Source organism: Pimephales promelas, chromosome 22 (assembly GCF_988280905.1).
Source record: "Pimephales promelas chromosome 22, fPimPro1.hap1.1, whole genome shotgun sequence".
NCBI lineage: Eukaryota > Metazoa > Chordata > Actinopteri > Cypriniformes > Leuciscidae > Pimephales > Pimephales promelas.
In genome coordinates this window covers 24451556-24469602 of record NC_142790.1, presented here as the reverse complement: position 1 = coordinate 24469602, position 18047 = coordinate 24451556, and the positions used below count along the sequence as shown (strand labels likewise).

At 37.2% G+C, this 18047-nt stretch overlaps 1 long non-coding RNA gene across 2 annotated transcripts in view; it reads right to left on the bottom strand.

The window, feature by feature from the left end:
• The window catches only part of LOC120488171 (uncharacterized), a 123816-nt gene extending 115761 nt beyond the window's left edge, over window positions 1-8055 (bottom strand). The window contains exons 1-3 of one of the 2 annotated variants that reach the window (XR_016149404.1): window positions 7789-8055; window positions 7420-7533; window positions 2979-3175 (exon numbers count right to left, since the gene is read on the bottom strand). This is a non-coding gene — a long non-coding RNA (uncharacterized LOC120488171). The remainder of the gene's footprint in view (window positions 1-2978; window positions 3176-7419; window positions 7534-7788) is intronic. The other variant, XR_016149405.1, reaches the window with a different exon arrangement.
• Window positions 8056-18047: the final 9992 nt, after the last annotated feature.

The following is an 18047-nucleotide window of genomic DNA, read 5'->3' as shown; positions in this document are numbered from 1 at the left end:
TTCTCCAATCTTCTGAAAACTCTGGATTCTGATAGAGGGCCATGAGACTTAGACCTGAGTGCAAAAATGCAGTCTCTAGACCCTTCCTGAGCTGAGATATTGAGATCCCACGTAGGGCCGTCCCGAAATTCCACCGTACGCGAACCCACTATTTTTATAATGGGATAAGTGCTACGTGGGATCTCAATATCTCAGCTCAAGAAGGGTCTAGAGACTCCATTTTTGCGCTCAGTTCAAAGTCTCATGGCCCTCTATCAGAATCCAGAGTTTCAGGAAGATCAGAGAAACTCAAAATTTCGACCCCCGAAAAAAACCAAAAGGGGTAACACTGTCGTTTTTTTTTTCGGGGGGCGAAATTTTGACTTTCTCCAATCTTCTTAAAACTCTGGATTCTAATAGAGGGATTCAAGAAGATCAGAAATTTTGAGTTTCCCGCCCGTCTCGTCCACTCGTCTTGCCCCGCCCGGCGAGGCCCGGGGGTGCCGTCAGCCGGTCCAACCCAAGTCCATTTGCCTACGGCCCAAGGACGGAATGGACCTTTTTTTCGATCTTGGACTAGCTAGAGGTAAAAACGATATAAATAATGTTTGTTTTCTCAACAAAAAAAAAAAACCCGCTCGTTTCATGTCTTAGGACATCAATGTGTACTTACATTTACGAGTCATTAAATCATGTTTAATTTTGACTTCTCTGTGCATGCTCTTTTAGAAAATCCCCATAGACTTCCATTATATGATTGACAGACGGAAGAACGGTTTCACCGAAAAATGACAAAATTGAAACTACTGTGGCAACAAAGATGCCCTTGTGGTAAGCTAAAACATATCAAAAATTAATTATAAAGTGAACTATCCCTTTAATGATGAAAACAACTTTGTCAAAATTATGTCATATTCATATTTTTCATTACTTACATGAAAACTGTCCAAGTGAATACCTAAGCTCCCAAATTGAAATTGAATATACCTTTGTGAAAACAGAATTGCATACGTTTATATTGCAGATAGGCCTATATGTGATTAATTTTGATGCATTGGTTAATTAACCCACCATCACTTTATCATAAAATTAAAAAAACAAACAAACAATATCATGCAGTTTATTCACATCATTTAATTACCATTTACATCTGGTCGTTGTTGTCACTGATGAAATCAAATCAAATTATTGAATATTAGATAAGTTATTGAATATTTTCCTGTAATATGAAAATAATGTAAAGCTTATGATTCACGTTCTTCCTCAATCACTCTTTTTTCTTAACTGATTGACATTATTTATGTGGTGTAAATGCATTGAGGTTCTCATCCCAGTTGCAACATAACTCAGTTTTCCTTCCTGTTAATGGAGATACAGTCGAGCGCCTGCTGTTGTGATATTGTATTCCATTTACTAAGTTCACTGCTTGATCATCTGTGCGAGTCTAACTGCTAATCTATAATCGCTGCAGTCAGGCAAGTCTGCTCTGTTAAAGGGCCAGCCCATCTCAATACATCACCTGTGCTCATAATCTAAGTGTGCGTCAGCCCTGTTGCCCCTGGTGCTGTGACATCTAATTCAGCTTGGGTCCTGTGATAATGACACTATCGATTTAGATTGGATGTGGGGTTTTCTCTCTCTTCAGCAGACACGCTTGTCTTTTTATGCTATGGTTACTTCAAGAAGTTACTCACTCGGCCTATAGAGGGATTGTGCCATTGTCTGGACAATAACATCTGTTTAGCTTCTGTTTGTTCTGCATTTGCCTGGAGTCAGACGAGGAGCTTTGTGTGGTACAGGGATTTGTAGCTCCAATTACACATGCAAGATGCCCTTTTTCAAAAATGCTTTCTTCAGCAGAGCAACATATATATATTGTTGCATTCAATGCACTAACAAATATAAATTAACAAAAATAAAAATTGTCGTATTCAATGCTACAAAAACATGCACATACAAATTGTTGCATTCAATGCACCAAGACACATTCTTATGTAAATTGATATGTTCATGTAAAAACTAATATAAGATGTAAGATAAAATAACAAGTCCACGGTATCAAATGATTAATTTAAATGTCAGTACATAGTAGTTAAAGACACCTATTATAAAGTGGGGCTGAATATTCATATAAAAATTGTTAATGCACTAACAAACATGTAAATTGCTGCATTTAATTCAACAACAAGTAAATAGTCGAATTCAATGCAACAAAATATATTCGTATATGAATTTTACATTGTGCACCAACAAATATTCTTGCATGAATTGTTGTCGTTCAATGCTTTTTTATACTGTAAAAAAAATATATATTTTCATGATTTGTAATCACAACATTTTTTCTTTTGTCAAATCAACTTAAATGATTTATGTAGTTCAAATAACATAATATTTTGAGTTTCTGATGATTAAATCAATCTCCTTCATTGTATTAACTCAATTTTCTCATTTCAATGAACTTAAAATTTTAAGGCAACCAAGTTACTTCTTTTTTTTAAGTTAAACCAACAATATTTTTTTACAGTGTAGAAATTAGGGTTACACTTTAGCCTACGTGCACTTACTGTAAACCTACAGTGTAGTTACCCAAGAAAGTACTGGTATTATAACGGGTTAAGGCTAGGTTTAGTACCCAATTATTGTGTACAGTATATAAGTAAGTGATATGTACATGCAGAACAGAACTGTAAAATAAAGTGCTACCGAAATTAGGCCAGTTTCATGATTGTAAGTCAAAGTCTAAGACCTTGTGTCAGACGTTAATGAACTGAACTATCTACCTCTCCATCAGTGTAAATAAAGCTCTGTCCTCTGAGACAGTTTTGTTCGTCATCTAAATCTTCGACTTCAGACCATCAAGTGTCTGAGTTAACGCGTGTATTTCCACTGCAAAAGGTGAAAATCTTGTAATCACCCCCTTAAGCCTGCAATTAGATCCCCACTTAGTCACAGGCACTCTTATCGCGTGTCCTCCCATTTCGGAGCAGACGTGCACTGACCTCTTGGTAAGCACCGGCCCGTCGGCTAATGTCTACACATATAGAGGATGTTTCTGTGGCACAGCGGGGTCTCGGCCATCTTCAACCCGCCACGCTACGCTGAGAAGGGCGGTGACGTTGCGCATGCTAATGTTCGGAGAAGGCCTCAGCAGCCGCCGGGTTTGTCCCCACCCCTCCGTCGCCATCTTCCTCCGTTCCTGTGGTCAGAGAGGAAGCAGGTGGAGAGGTCAGAGCACTAATGAGATGCTCAGGGAGGGAACGACAGGAGTGTGCATGTGTAAATAATCTCTTAATTACAGGGAGATGCACACTGAATAGGAAACCCTTGGCTGTGATATCTTCATTTTCTTCCTTCAACCCCTCCACCCTTCCTCAGCTGTCCTCCCGTTTGTGCCGTGAAATCACATTTATGCAGTCATTAAAGCAAACTCTGCAAGATTGCTGTATAAAAAGATAATTTGCGATATTAAACTAGCTTTTATCTGTATGCAAATTCCACCCTCCCCACACATTTAAATACTTAATTCAGAGTGGGGTTATGTTTTTGTACATAAGCACGTAACTTAGGCTTGTGATGGATTAGCTATTTATTTATTTAATTTTTGCAATAGTTTATTTATTTAAAGGGGACCTATTATGCAAAATTCACTTTTACGTGGCGCTTGAACATAAATGTGTCGGCAGTGTACACAACACAACCACCCTATAATGCTAAAAATCCACCCACTCCTTTTTTTTTCTAATGCCCATAATTTATAAACTGTCTCAGAACAAGCTGTTTACAGATTATATCAGTATGACATCACATATGCTTAGGCCCCGCCCACAACTGCTGACCAACTCTGCCCACAGTCCGCCATGTTTTTATGAATTCTTATTAAAGCTAATGTTATTAGCTAAGCTAACCTACTGTGTATGTGAACTTAACACATTACCTGTATTTGTGTGTATTTGTATTTTTTGTGTATCAGTTTCAGACACGAAAGACAACTTGGTTTAATACTCACCAAACGCGCCGTCTGATAGCCACCGTGTTGTTCGATATAACTCAGTGCTCAGAAAACAATATATATGAAGTTGATATGGCTTTAAAATGCACGCAGGTAATAAACTTTCATGAACTGCAATGTCACGTAAGTGTGACCACGATAGAGATGATAATCAAAACCAAACAGATTTTTTGACTGAGTATCTGAGGTACGCGCCCTCTTCTGGAAAGGAGGATGGGGAGCAGCAGCTCATTTGCATTTAAAGATACATGCAAGAAAACAGCTTGATTTTTCCTACTACTCAAAAATGGGCATCTACAACATGGTATAATATCTATTTGGGTATTTTGAGCAGAACCTTCACAGACACATTCTTGGGACAACTGAGACTTATATTACATCTTGTAAAAAGTTGTAAGCTGAGCTATGAGATCTAATATGAAGATAATTCCAGACTATTCTTTTCACCGGGTTGATTTTCGCCCAAGGGCTTTCCCAGAATCATGTCCATGTCAAGGGTAAAGCTCATTTTTAAGCTCCCTCCAGCTTGTGATGGTTCCTTGACATTGATAGTTCTAGCTAAAGTTGAGGACTCCTGGCAGACATAAGATTCGCCTAAAGCCTTAGCGGATTCACTGTTGTTGAGAGCGACATAAGGAATGAAGCTTTGACCAGAAATTTCAAAGAAATGTCTGGTCAGGTTTGGTTTAGCAATAGCTTAAAAAAAGTGATTTTTCTTTAAAAAGTGATTTGCATACACGTTCCTGGAGCCTCATTTAATGAATTTTGTGTAGAAACATCCTAAAATTGATCTAAGATCATTGTGGATGTGTGATACAGAATGTATTAATAAAAAAAACTAAAAAAAAAAAAAACGTGTGTATGCCTCTCTTCCAGATGAGAAATCTATATCTGCATTAAAGGCCATTTTTAGCCTATAGATTGGCTGAAATAATTTACAAGTATGAAACCAATGTGTACATACTAAATAATTGAACTTTAATGCTGTGTAATTATGCTAACAATGTTTTATTATTATTATTATTATTATTGCTGCGTACCTGCAGTACTCCGACTGTCACAAGGAAAGTTCACGAGGTGTGTATGTGATTCCAAAGGGAAAGCTTCTGCTTCTGTGATACTGTATCTTGCTCTGCTCCATTCTGTTATGTAACAGACATTTTTCATGATTAAAAAAATTCCCAATAGCTAAAACTCCTCACTAAATATTCAAATTCACCAAAGACTATAAAGTGCACTCCCCTTTATGAATGGGAGAAACTGCGTCCTGCAATATGCCGGAATATGCCCTGCCTTCTAAATAAAACTACCAATCACCAATGGTTTTGTTAAAGTCAGTTACGTCACATGCGCATTGGCTGCTCTAGTCTTTTTTTTTTTTTTTTTAAAGAAACAACATTTATGGGACAAGTCATGTGAAATTTTGAGGTGTTGGCAGAACACGCAAGGTCTCTCGCCCGCTTACCTCTTGGCCGCCGTGCGCGGTTAGGAGCTCAACATCTGTCTCGCACAAACGCTCGCTCGCTCTAAATTACAGGATATTTTAACTAATTTGCGGTAAAACTAGTCGATCACGAGTGGCTCAACAGGTAGATCTATAGATAAACTCATCTTTCAGGCGTTTGACCGACCGGGTTGACACTTCAGCGTGAGAAATTGGTGGTGTGGCGTGAGAATTGGCTCAATTTTGCGAATGCGTGAATTCCGTGAATGAGTGTTGGCAGCCCTATTTTTAGGACAATTATGACTTTTTTTTCATTGGTGGAATAAAAAAGATAATATATAATTTTCATTACAACTAAAATAAATGCATGATGAAATGCATGAAGAATATATGCATGATATATATATATATATATCATTAATGCGCAATTGATAAGTTACTATTATGATGAATTATAACAGTTGGATATAAAGTTTCCACTTCCCACTGTGCCTTTCAGTGTTAATTAGCTGACCTTTATTCTGCTTGTGTGGCGTAATTCAATAACCTCTTTGTTCTTTTTAAAGAGGCAATTCACGTAGGCCTAAGTAGTTCTGTAAATTTAGAGTCTTAAAACTAATTCTTGCTCAAATCCCCTCCAGAGGTTAGTTTAACACCTCCTGTATCTTTAGCATCTGTGTCCTTTAATCATACAGCAGGGCCAGGAGGAAAACCTCTGCAGATTTCTGTTATGAGTGCGCAAAATCACAAATCACAAAACCTTAAGCTTTCTCTGCAGAATTACATGTCTGAACACAAGCAGAGAGGAATCATGTAGGTGCATAACTAAAACCCTCCCAGCAGCCGCAATTTACCAAGGGTCAATCGGGTCCGGTCACAAAGCAGAGAATTTTCTGTTCTCATCTGTTTGACTTCAGTCCCGGCAGCAGAAAGCAGAAGCGCTACTCTTGTTGCTGAAGGTAAAACGTCTGAGACAGACAACAGTCCGGCTTAACACCCTATTACCATATATGAGTAAAGCTTCTAACTGGAAATATGCAGACAGCACATCATGCCATCTGGTTGCTCTTGGCATGAGAGCAAGAGATTGTTTTTGTGTTTCTTTAAAATCAAGCCTGTTAGACACTGCATAATGTGGTCTGGAATATTGGGGTCACTGATTCATATTTTATTCACCCATATTTGACAGAAACATATAAACAAAAGTTGATCTCAGGAACAATCCCTCCCTTACAAGTACAATGTATTACCATACAACTATAGGGAAAACACTATAATAATATTTTGGACTACAAAGTATATCATGGTATTCTTTGAATATATATATATATATATATATATATATATATATATATATATATATATATATATATATATGTGTGTGCATATTTATTTGACCCTGAGTACCATGATACTCTTATCCTATTCACACACACACACACACACACATATATATATATATATATATACTGTATATATATATATATATATATATATATATATATATATATAATATGCAATTAACCGCAATGAATCGATTTATCAGCACAAATCAATCATGCATGGTAACTTATGTTTTTGCATTACTTTAACTCATTAAAATAACTAAAATAATTAAAATATTTTAATTAATCATAAATTTTCCCTGATATGTCACTAGACATTAAGAAATCAAGTTCATTTCAAATGCTTATATCAATGACAACTTTAGTCCGGCCAGGATATTGTCATTAAAAAAAGTGAATTTGCAGCCCTAAACTGATGTTCTGATGCGTCACCCTCCACCGATCTACCAATCACGAAGTCAGTAGTGTTGCGGCATTCGGGTTGCCAGCTCTTCTCTAGTTACCACAGCTGAAGCTACAAACATGTCAGAATCGGATAAAAAAAAAATGTCTAACGTTGCGAAACAAAAAAAAAACCTTGATCTGAATCTGAAATACTTCTTGACAAAGTCCGAAATAAATAATTAACATAAAAAACTCACTGTGACTTGGCATTGGAAGCTTCTTGTAGCAGCCTACGTTCCTGCTGGACTTAGCTTCCCTCTGGAAATGATATCAATGCAGGAGCCGAAGTCACTTTTACTGATCTAATCTCCCTAAAGGATGCATCACAGAGCCAACACATGCTGAATGTCCACCACATAGGGAACACAAAAACAATATATCCCCCATTTGACTGGTTAGCTTCATTTGTTAGCCCATGCTGCTAACTACATCATGCTAGCTTGTTTCTCCATTGACTGCTATTCATTAGTAGGATCCTAACAAAATTAAACTTTTTGCAAGCTAGATACAGTATCAGCTAAATCATAGAAATGTGATTTTGACATAAAAGAGTGAAATAAGCTTACGTTGTAATTTGTGATCTGTCCATAACCGACTGAACATGAAGCAAAGATGGCATCACTGAATTTGTCCAGTATAGACCATTTTGCAAAATGTAAACAACACTGGTCCAGAAACACTTCCTGTTTCAGATTGTAATTGTTTTCTTTAAATCACATGTAAAGAAAACATCTTAAAGATGTTTGTTTAACTTTTTGATTCAGTTTTATATGTTCTGTTGGTTGTATTGTATGCCAGCTTTTATTTTAGTGTTAAAAAACTGAAACAGGAAGTGCTTCTGGACCAGTGTTGCGTACATCTTGCAAAATGGTTTATATGGTATCTTTCTCCAGGTATATTAAAACTCCTTGCACACAGGAGATCTCCAGTAAATCACTAAAGCATGACTGAGTCTATTTAAAGCCTCGCTGGATAGGGCACAGTACATCTCTCTGAGTTTTATATTCTCCGGTGTGTGTTTATTTGTCATAGAAGAATCATAAGTCTTTAAGTGAATCACTGGATTGGATGTTTAGATTACAGTGAATATTAGAGATATGAGATTAATGATTGTCTTATGCCCTAAAGAGACATATTTTTTTTTCACTTGTGTCCAAGACAAAAGTAAATAATAAAAAGGTTGATACTTTATGGATAATAATAATAAAATATAGCTGCGAGCAGCGATGAAGGGCCCAAGCCGGTGGCACCGCAACCCCGGTTCCTTAGTTACCTAAAAGCACCAGGGTGGCCATGCCACTGGCTTTGGCCCTTCATCGCGGATCACAGCTATATATATATATATATACTGTATATATACATATATATATATGAAGCCGGTGGCACCGCCACCCTGGTGCCTTTAGGTTTATTGTGCACGACATGCAAAATGTAACCCTGCTTTGACTGATGCAAGCTCTACAGCACAGTTTATAGTAAGAAAGAATATAGTAAGAAAGAAAAGTAAGCTGTTACTCTGAGATGGTTTGGGAAACAAACATTCATCATGTCGCATTGGTTTTAGTTACTTGTCCTCGAACAGAGCCCTAATCTGTTTATATTTCAGTTACACATTCTACATTGATTAAAAAAGAAAAATCAAATGTGTTTTAATTCATACAGAAATAAAATATTTATAATTCAGCTGAGAATAAAGTTAGTTCAAATTTTAAGAAAAACAAATATATGATCTGAAATATAGCACATTCATTTTTAAATTCATTCAGGTTCAATTACCAAAAATACAATCTTAATTTAATTTAAAGCAAATAATAAATCTAAAATATATGGGTTATATGCATATTTTGTAAAAAAAGAAAAAAAAAGAAAGAAAGATATATATATATCCAAAAACACAAGGCCTTAAACTTTAACAAGGGTGCAACTCTTATCACTACAACAAACATAGTCACACACACAAGTCAAGTCACTTACATTTTAGATGCAATATTGACTTTTTAGATGCAATATTGACTTTTTTCTGTTTCAGCAGAGAAAATAGTTAAACAAAGATCACAGCGACCCATCGCGCATCTCAAAGCAATGTGTTTTCTCATTACTGAATGATTCAGCATTTTGAATCCATGACTCGTTCATTAAGACGGTCATCTGGTGACACCTTATGGTGATTTAGGGTTATGTTTAAAAGTATCGTTCTTTACAGCGATTTTTAATTGACTCCTGTTAAACCAATCTCGTAACATTATTGTGTAACCGATTTAATTTGATCAGCCTTACCTAGGGTAACAGCCCTATAGTGTCTTATTATTCTAAATTATTGAATTTATTGATCAAATTTACTAATGAAAAATGAAGCATACATTTATTAAGACTAGGCTGCCCTGCAGATATTAGGCTACAATATGCAGATTTAAATATACCATTTATCAAATAATCTGTTTATTTTTAGGTTACACATTACATTGTTTAAAAAATAAAAATCAAATGTGACCCGCTCTGGCGAAATGAGTCGGAAGTTGCAACCTTCCATTTTAAGATATGGGCCGATTATGTGGAAAAACCATGAAATAACAAAAAAAAATATATATATATTTTTGCTAATTTCAAAGAACAGACATTCAAAAATAATCTCACAGGGTTTCGTAGTCGAGATAATTGAGTAAAGGTATTTAAATAACGATTAAGTCAAAGCTTTAAATTCGCTGAAATAAACATTGCTCTTCTCAACTCCCCTCGTCACCTCTGAGCATTTCCCGGGTATCCCCTGAAACGTTGAACTCACTGGAGGCTTCTAACCTAAACTGCGTGAGTATATTTATCTGCAAGAAGAATATAGCCTATGTAAGGCTGTAACGATCGCGACAAGATCCACGAACCTGTGTCGCGGTGTGAGAAGACAGAATCACGACACCGACACGTCCCTTCAACTCCCGAAGTTATCCTTCACGTCCAGACCCAATGCTACAACATCTTTAAATTACTATTAGTATTATTTGAAGTTAACATTATAAAATACGTAGACTTGCACCACAAAACTTAAATTATTACTAAATTTTTTAAAATTGGCAAAATTGGCAAATTTCAGCATTATGGAGGAGATCCAATTCCCAGATAATTAAATATTTTAATAAATTGGCCTATGTGAACCACACTGCACAAACCAAAAGTAATACTCACCGGATGAAGAAGGGTTGACTCTCTCCAGAACATAAAATCTTTATTTTATTTTCCGTGTTCGCATTTATGAGGAAAAACAATCCGAACGTGACCGTTCTCTGGAAGCAGCACTAAAACTTTCACATAGCTTAAACATGCAAGCACAAAGCCTTTCTTTAAAGTAAATTTCGTTTTAAAATAATTATCTTAATTTAAATCAATGTTTCATCAACCAATTACTAGGATTTAATAATAAGAAATAAATTGCAGACAATAGGCTAGGCCTAATCACGACGCGGAGACGCGCGGCACGTGAACTGAAGCTTGTCTCATGAACCGAAAGTCAGCGTATAAGGTATCCTCACAGACATATATATTGAAATGTCTACTTTTAAAGACAACCATTCAAAATGAAAGAAAACAGACTGCTCTCTGCTTATGTGGGCTAATCCGTATGAAAACTGAATTTCTCTCTGACTCCTCTTCAATCTTTCTGATTTTAGAACATTTTTGTAAAAGTGACTTTTTAATTATTTATTTCAAAAAAATTAAAAATAAGTTGAGTTTCAGCCTCGTTAAATTGCATTTATATATGTTAATCTATTTGGTCAAATTAAGCTATATAAAATAAATAGTTTATCCCTTAAAATGCTATGGATTTTGAAAGATATCAAAAAAAAAAAAAAAAAAAAAACGGGCAAAAAAACTTTAAAAGCGATTTTCTTAGGTTTTCAATTGGAAAAAAAGGGCAGACGACCAGAATTCAAATCTGTATATCTTTACAACCATTCAAGGTATGACCAAGGTATCATTTGAAAGCTTACAGTGTCCTCTTTCCATATCAAAATCTCAATTTTTAAATTTGGGTCACTGTGACTAATTTTGCTGGATCAGGTCGGTCACAAATGTGTTTTTTATTGTAGTATTATTTTATACAGAAATACATTATAATTATATATAATATACAAAATATAACCGTGGGCGCGATTAAACAGTGTTACAATAAAACTCAACATTGTGTTTTTTAAAAATAAATTCAAATAATACAAATCCCGAAATTGCGCTAATTTTAAAATTAAACTAAAACTCATGGCTGCACAAGCATTCATAACTGTGCGCGCCAACAGCGAGGAACCAGCAGAACAGAGTGAACGTTCATTCTGTTTAGTTCAATCCTACTTAATAGGAATTTATTTAAAATGCTTGCTCTACTTCACAACATTAATGTCTTGTGCGGATATCTGTATTTTGACTTTCGGTTTTAAGTAAGCGATTTAAAAGTTCCCGAGTCCCAGCGGAGTCACACGTTGATTAACCGGTGGGAATATACACAATAGGCCTAACTGATATTGAACACAAGAGGGCAGTATAGCACTACGTATGACTCAGATTATTTTTTCTTCTTCTGAATTTTACACCCATTCTGGCTGTTTTTGAACGTAAACCTAATTCTTAAATGAAAAAAGGGAAAAACTGCTTTAATTATAATATTTGTATAATTTAATTTAGAAACAAATGATGTATAATTACATTTTTAGAAGATATGAGGCTTTTAGTGTTTACTTTTTTGACATTACTTTAATCTTTTGCCAAAGTTGCACATGCCTACTGGCTAATAAATGTGATGTATCTGTCGAGCTATCTGTATCTATCTGTTTCAAGCAATTTCAAGCATGCTAAGAGTCCCAAAAGTATCAAAAATGAATGTTAAAGTTTGATTTGTTGCCACAGCAACAGTATCAAAGATATCAAGAATCCATTCACAGGTCTACATCTGCTGTATTTTTACATTATACAGATGAAGTTTGAAGCAAATCGGTTAAAAATAAGAGGGTGATATCAAAGCATTTTGAAAGTGACACACTTCCTGCTGCCAGTTGGTGGCGCTATAACTTTGACTCAAAATAGTCACATCCATGTAATCAGCCTCTTACAGTGAACACACTGCTGAAGTTTCATCAAGATCAGTTAATGTATGCTGAAGTTATAACACACTTCCTGTTTCACGTTTCTCGCCATAATTTTGTTTCCTCGCCACGGCCAAACCGTTCGAGATATCAAAAATCCCCTCGCAAACTTTCATCCTCAATGCCTTGACTTCATGCTGACCGAGTTTCGTGCCGTGTGTTTGAATTCTCTAGGAGGAGTATTGCACATTCCACTGCGAGCGTTTTACAAACAAACCTCAATAGCCGACTTCCTGTTTGGCTGGGGTAAAAAGTAAGAGCGTGAGGTATAGATGAAACGATGAGATCAACATGTGTACCGAGTTTCATATTATTACATGCAAGCGTGTTTGATTTATGGACCAAGTGTTCGGACCCCGTTCCAGGGGGCGCTGTCTAGCCCCCCTGCCACACCCAGGAACCATCTTCAGCCCGGCTCTGATGGCTGTGGGATCTGACCTGTGTGCAAAGTTTCAAGAGTTTTCAAACCCGTTAAGGGCCCCAAAAGCCACTAAGAGTCTCAAAATCATAAAAAAAAAGAATTTTAAAGTTTGATGCGTTGCCACGGCAACAGTATCAAAGATATCAAGAATCCATTCACAGGTCTTCATCTGCTATGTATTTACATTATACAGATTAAGTTTGAAGCACATCGGGTAAAAATAAAAGGGTGAGTTCAAAGCATTTTGAAAGTGACACACTTCCTGCTACCAGTTGGTGGCGCTATAACTTTGACTCACAATAGTCACATCCATGTGATCGTCCTCTTACAGCGAACACACTGCTGAAGTTTCATCAAGATCAGTTAATGTATGCTGAAGTTATAACACACTTCCTGTTTCACGTTTCTCGCCATAATTTCGTTTCCTCGCCATGGCCAAACCGTTCGAGATATCAAAAATCCCCTCGCAAACTTTCATCGTCAATGCCTTGACTTCATGCTGACCGAGTTTCGTGCCGTGTGTTTGAATTCTCTAGGAGTAGTACTTCAAATTCCATTGCGAGTGTTTTATGAACAACCCTATATAACCGACTTCCTGTTGGGCTGGGGTAAAAAGTAATAGTATGAGGTATATATGAACGATGAGATCAACATGTGTACCGAGTTTCATATTATTACATACAAGCGTGTTTGAGTTATGGACCAAGTTTTCGGACCCAATTCCAGGGGGCGCTGTCTAGTCCCCCTGCCACGCCCGGGTACCATCTTCAGCCCGGCTCTGATGGCCGCGGGTTCTGACCCGTGTGCTAAGTTTCAAGAGTTTTTGAGCATGTTAAGGGCCCCAAAAGTGCCCGAATAGTCGTATAAATAATAATAATAATAATAATAATAATAATAATAATAATAATCCTAAGGAAAACAATAGGGCCTTCGCCCTTTCAGGGCTTGGGCCCTAAATATTCTCTAATGAATGCATCCATATTTATTGCTCACTTACTGTATATATATAGACATTTAATCAATTTCTTATGACAAAGAGCAATATAAGGTTGAGAGTTATCATTGAGATATACTATAGTTTTTAATAAATAATATTTTGAATATATACAAAGAATATATTTTTCGTTTTTTTTTCTCAGAATTTTTGTTTTGTGTTTGTCACTATTAAACATAATTATCACTACGATTATTTTAATGTCTACACTGTAAAAAAATATTTTCATGATTTGTAATCACATTTTTTCTTTTGTCAAATCAACTTAAATAATTTATGTAGTTCAGATAACGTAATATTTTGAGTTTCTGATGATTAAATCGATCTCCTTCATTGTATTAACTCACTTTTTCCAGTTCAATGAACTTAAAATTTTAAGGCAACCAAGTTACTTAATTTTTTAAGTTAAACCAACAATATGTTTTTACAGTGTACGGTATATAGTTTTTATTCATTTTTGGACATAATATATATATAATTTCAGTTATAATGTATTATAATGTATTTCAAGTTTTTTTTTTGTGTGTGTTTTAGTTTACTATAAAAACCCTGGGTCATTTCATGCTTCCCCCCGACACCTACAATAATATGACAAATTCTTGTTGCATGCAATGAGAATATATTGCTACTTTTGAAGGTCATCAATGAAAAAAATCTGTTTTTGTCTGAATGGTGTGGTCACAACATCCACCAGCAGGGAATAACAGCTCATGTGAAACAGCCAAACTAGGATCCATTGGATAAGGCCAGTGAATACATATGCAAAATAAGTCTCAACCGGGCCAGAAACAAAACACCTTTGCAGTTGAGCCCTGATCTGTAGACCAAGACTCCAAACTCCAAATAAATAACAGAGGAAAGCAACTGCCGCAGACATAAGGAATTGCTGAATCCTGGACAAGTATTGATTGTTTCCAGCAGGAAGAGCCAGAGTGAAAGTGGCACATATTCAGTTTGCTCCAGAGATCTATGATACTCCGGGATTCTGGAAGCTCCCGCCGAGCGACTCCAAGCTCAGGGTTGTTTGCACACAGGGTAGGGAGGATAATCCCGAGGGTATTTTCCACCTGGACCCAGCTCCCTCTGTCTTGCGCCCAGCGGTGCAGACGGGATCAGCCGAGTCAGTACGTGCTCCGAGTTTGAGGGTCATTGAATGCACAGCGGAGCCCGTCTCCATCGGTCCACACAACATTGCGTTCCTCCCCGCGACGTGTCTCGCAGTGATCTGTAATGGTACACGTCTCATTTATCTTTAACATGGACTGCATGCAGGAGCAGACACTCTTTTGTTTTAGCAAAGCTGTTGAGGTCCTGGAGTTACTATAAAACGGCACGGGATAATAAAAGCATAATTAGATCTTTGTCTGTGCTGGTTGCTGCTGCAATGCTTGGGTAGTTGCTGCTTACTGACCAAAAGAGCCCTTATATTTTACTGAAAATCATGAGAGTGGGTCATCTCACCCTAAACCTGAGGTCAGAAGCCCCTCGGGGGAAGATTCATGGCAAATGTCATCTGATATTTGCAGAATATGTCAAACACATTTAGTCATTGTATTATATTTTAAATGGAAAAGTGTAAATATTCAGTCAACATTTCCATGTTATTTACATTATATGTTATCAGTTTACGATTTTAATAGGGCTGTCGATGAGAAAAGCATCACATAGACAATACAAAAAGCTGTATATATATATATATATATATATATATATATATAGTCTATTATTTGATGCTAATTTAACACTATAATGACTTTAAATGATCTTTTGGGGTTAATTTGAATTTTTATCTAGCCTGAATCGTCAGTACCAGCGTCATTGTATTTGTGACCAATAGACATCGACACGAGAAACCAAACCCGCTAGATTTAAATATCCAGTAATAGCCACCGCTGTTATCGATCAGTCTATAATCCCACCCAATTTAAAGTGGTACTAACTGCAGTGGAAAAGCAACCGAGTTAAAGCGAACCGAGCCGAGCCGTGTCAAGACAAATCATGAGATGACGTATGCAGAGCGGCGGCCGGCGGAGAAACATCTCAGAGTGTTGTTGTTTGCTCGGTTTTTAACAAAAAGGAAACCTTTAAATCGCTTAAAATAGACGCGATAGCTGATTCGAACGAGTGCTGTTCGACGGCGGCATCCATCTTTGTAATCTAGGCTACAAAATCTGCGTCAAAATCCCAGCACTGTCGTCATCGTGTAAACCCCGCCCCAACGTTTCTGATTGGTGCCGCGATTTCGACAGATTGGAAATGGGCTTGAATGAGCTCTTTGCCAGACTAACTTTCAGAGGGTTTTCCCAGGATAATTTTTATCACTTGACAGCCCTAATTTTTAATTGAGAGTGTGTCATATTAAAGGGTTAGTTCACCCAAAAATGAAAATTCTGTCAGTATTTACTCACCCTCATGTTGTTCCAACCCCGTAAGACCTTCGTTCATCTTCAGAACACAAATTAAGATATTTAAGAAATTAAGATCGCTCCTGCATACAGTCCATAGGCTTCTTGAGGGACTGGCTCTTGCTGTCCTCGAAAAGTCATTAAAGACATCATTAAAATAGTCCAAGTGACTACAGGGGCTCAATCTTAAGTTTATCAAACGACGAGAACACTTTTGTGCGCAAAAAAAACAACAAAAATAACGACTTTATTTCAACTATTCGTTTATTTCTCCCTCTGCGCGAGTCAGGTTACTAGTTTAATAGCGTAAGCTTCTGTTATTGTACGTCACACGCATCACACACACATGACCAGCGTCGGCCAATAGTGAGCCTACGTGTGACGTAGCTCTACGCAATCACACTACGTTAACGGACTATAGGCTCATGGAGAAGGAAGTGAATAGTTGAAATAAAGTCGTTATTTTTGTTGTTTTTTTGCGCACAAAAGTGTTCTCGTCGTTTGATAAACTTAAGATTGAGCCCCTGTAGACACTTGGACTATTTTAACGATGTCTTTAATGACTTTTCGGGGACAGCAAAAGCCAGTCCCTCAAGAAGCCTATGGACTGTATGCAGGAGCGATCTTAATATCTTAAATATCTTAATTTGTGTTCCGAAGATGAACGAAGGTCTTACGGGGTTGGAACAACATGAGGGTGAGTAAATACTGACAGAATTTTCATTTTTGGGTGAACTAACCCTTTAACAAACAAACTATGCATTTAGTTAGAATTATTTCACTCAGCTGACTTATCAGTGAAGTTCAGATAAAAAAGTCAAGATTAATAAGAACATAACCATTCAATAATGGTGGATTTTAGTGACGTCTTATATAGTATAATTAGTTGCATAAATAATTGGGGAAATACTTGCACCAGCGATGTAAATATATTTTGAATCTAAAAACAGAGATTCACTCACACATTTAACACCGCTCTTTCTTGCACTCTATTGGAAAGGTCCACCTGAGGCTAACAATAAAGTCTAATCTATGTCCATCCACCCCTCCACTCCCAGCCGACCCAAACTGCACCCATAAGCTTGTTTTGGCCTCTGCTGATACTCTGTCAAAAAGGTCCATTTGCTGTCTGAGGTAATCACTTCCATTAGCATTTATCAGCGTGCCCGTCCGGGGACCACTTTAGAGACATCTGCTTTCTGTAGCGCTCTAAAAGGCTGTCCGCTCCGCCCCGCGGGCCTCGCCGCGCAGACACCAGAGCACCGGGGCTTTAATTGATGTCTTTTAGGGTTTGCTAAGGTATTAGTGGCTAAACCACCCTTTCTCCTGAAACAATCCTCCATTCCTGCTTCTTCCCTAAAGGGTCGACTCGAGACCGCGGTGGGAGGGGAGTGGAAACCCGACTGCACTCCGGTGTCGCTCCAAACAGTGTTCTCTTGGCCCGGCTACTCTCTTCAGGAAAAAAAAAAACAAGGCATTTGCCAAAAAGTGGGAAATTCCAGAAGCTTTTTAATGGAGCGTGGTGCCAAACCCTTGACAGGGACGGCTGATGCCAGCTCTGATGAGGCATGGTGGCACCGGGCACGTATCCGAGCAAAGCCCACTGGCAGACTGGCAAAATTAAATTGTGGGATATAGGATGCCATTAACAACCTTCCCATGCCAGATGTCTTCTGTAGGAGAGCTAAATGCCCTTCTCTAAAAATGAAGTGTGATTTAAACCAGTTTTGGTTATAAATCTGCAGATACTCTTAAAAATAAAGGGAGTTTTCACAGAAGAACTATTTTGGGTTCTCCAAAGAACTTTTTAGTGAACATTCTTAAAACAACCAGAATAACCTCTTGTGCAATAGAAATGTTCCATGGATTTTAAAGGGATAGT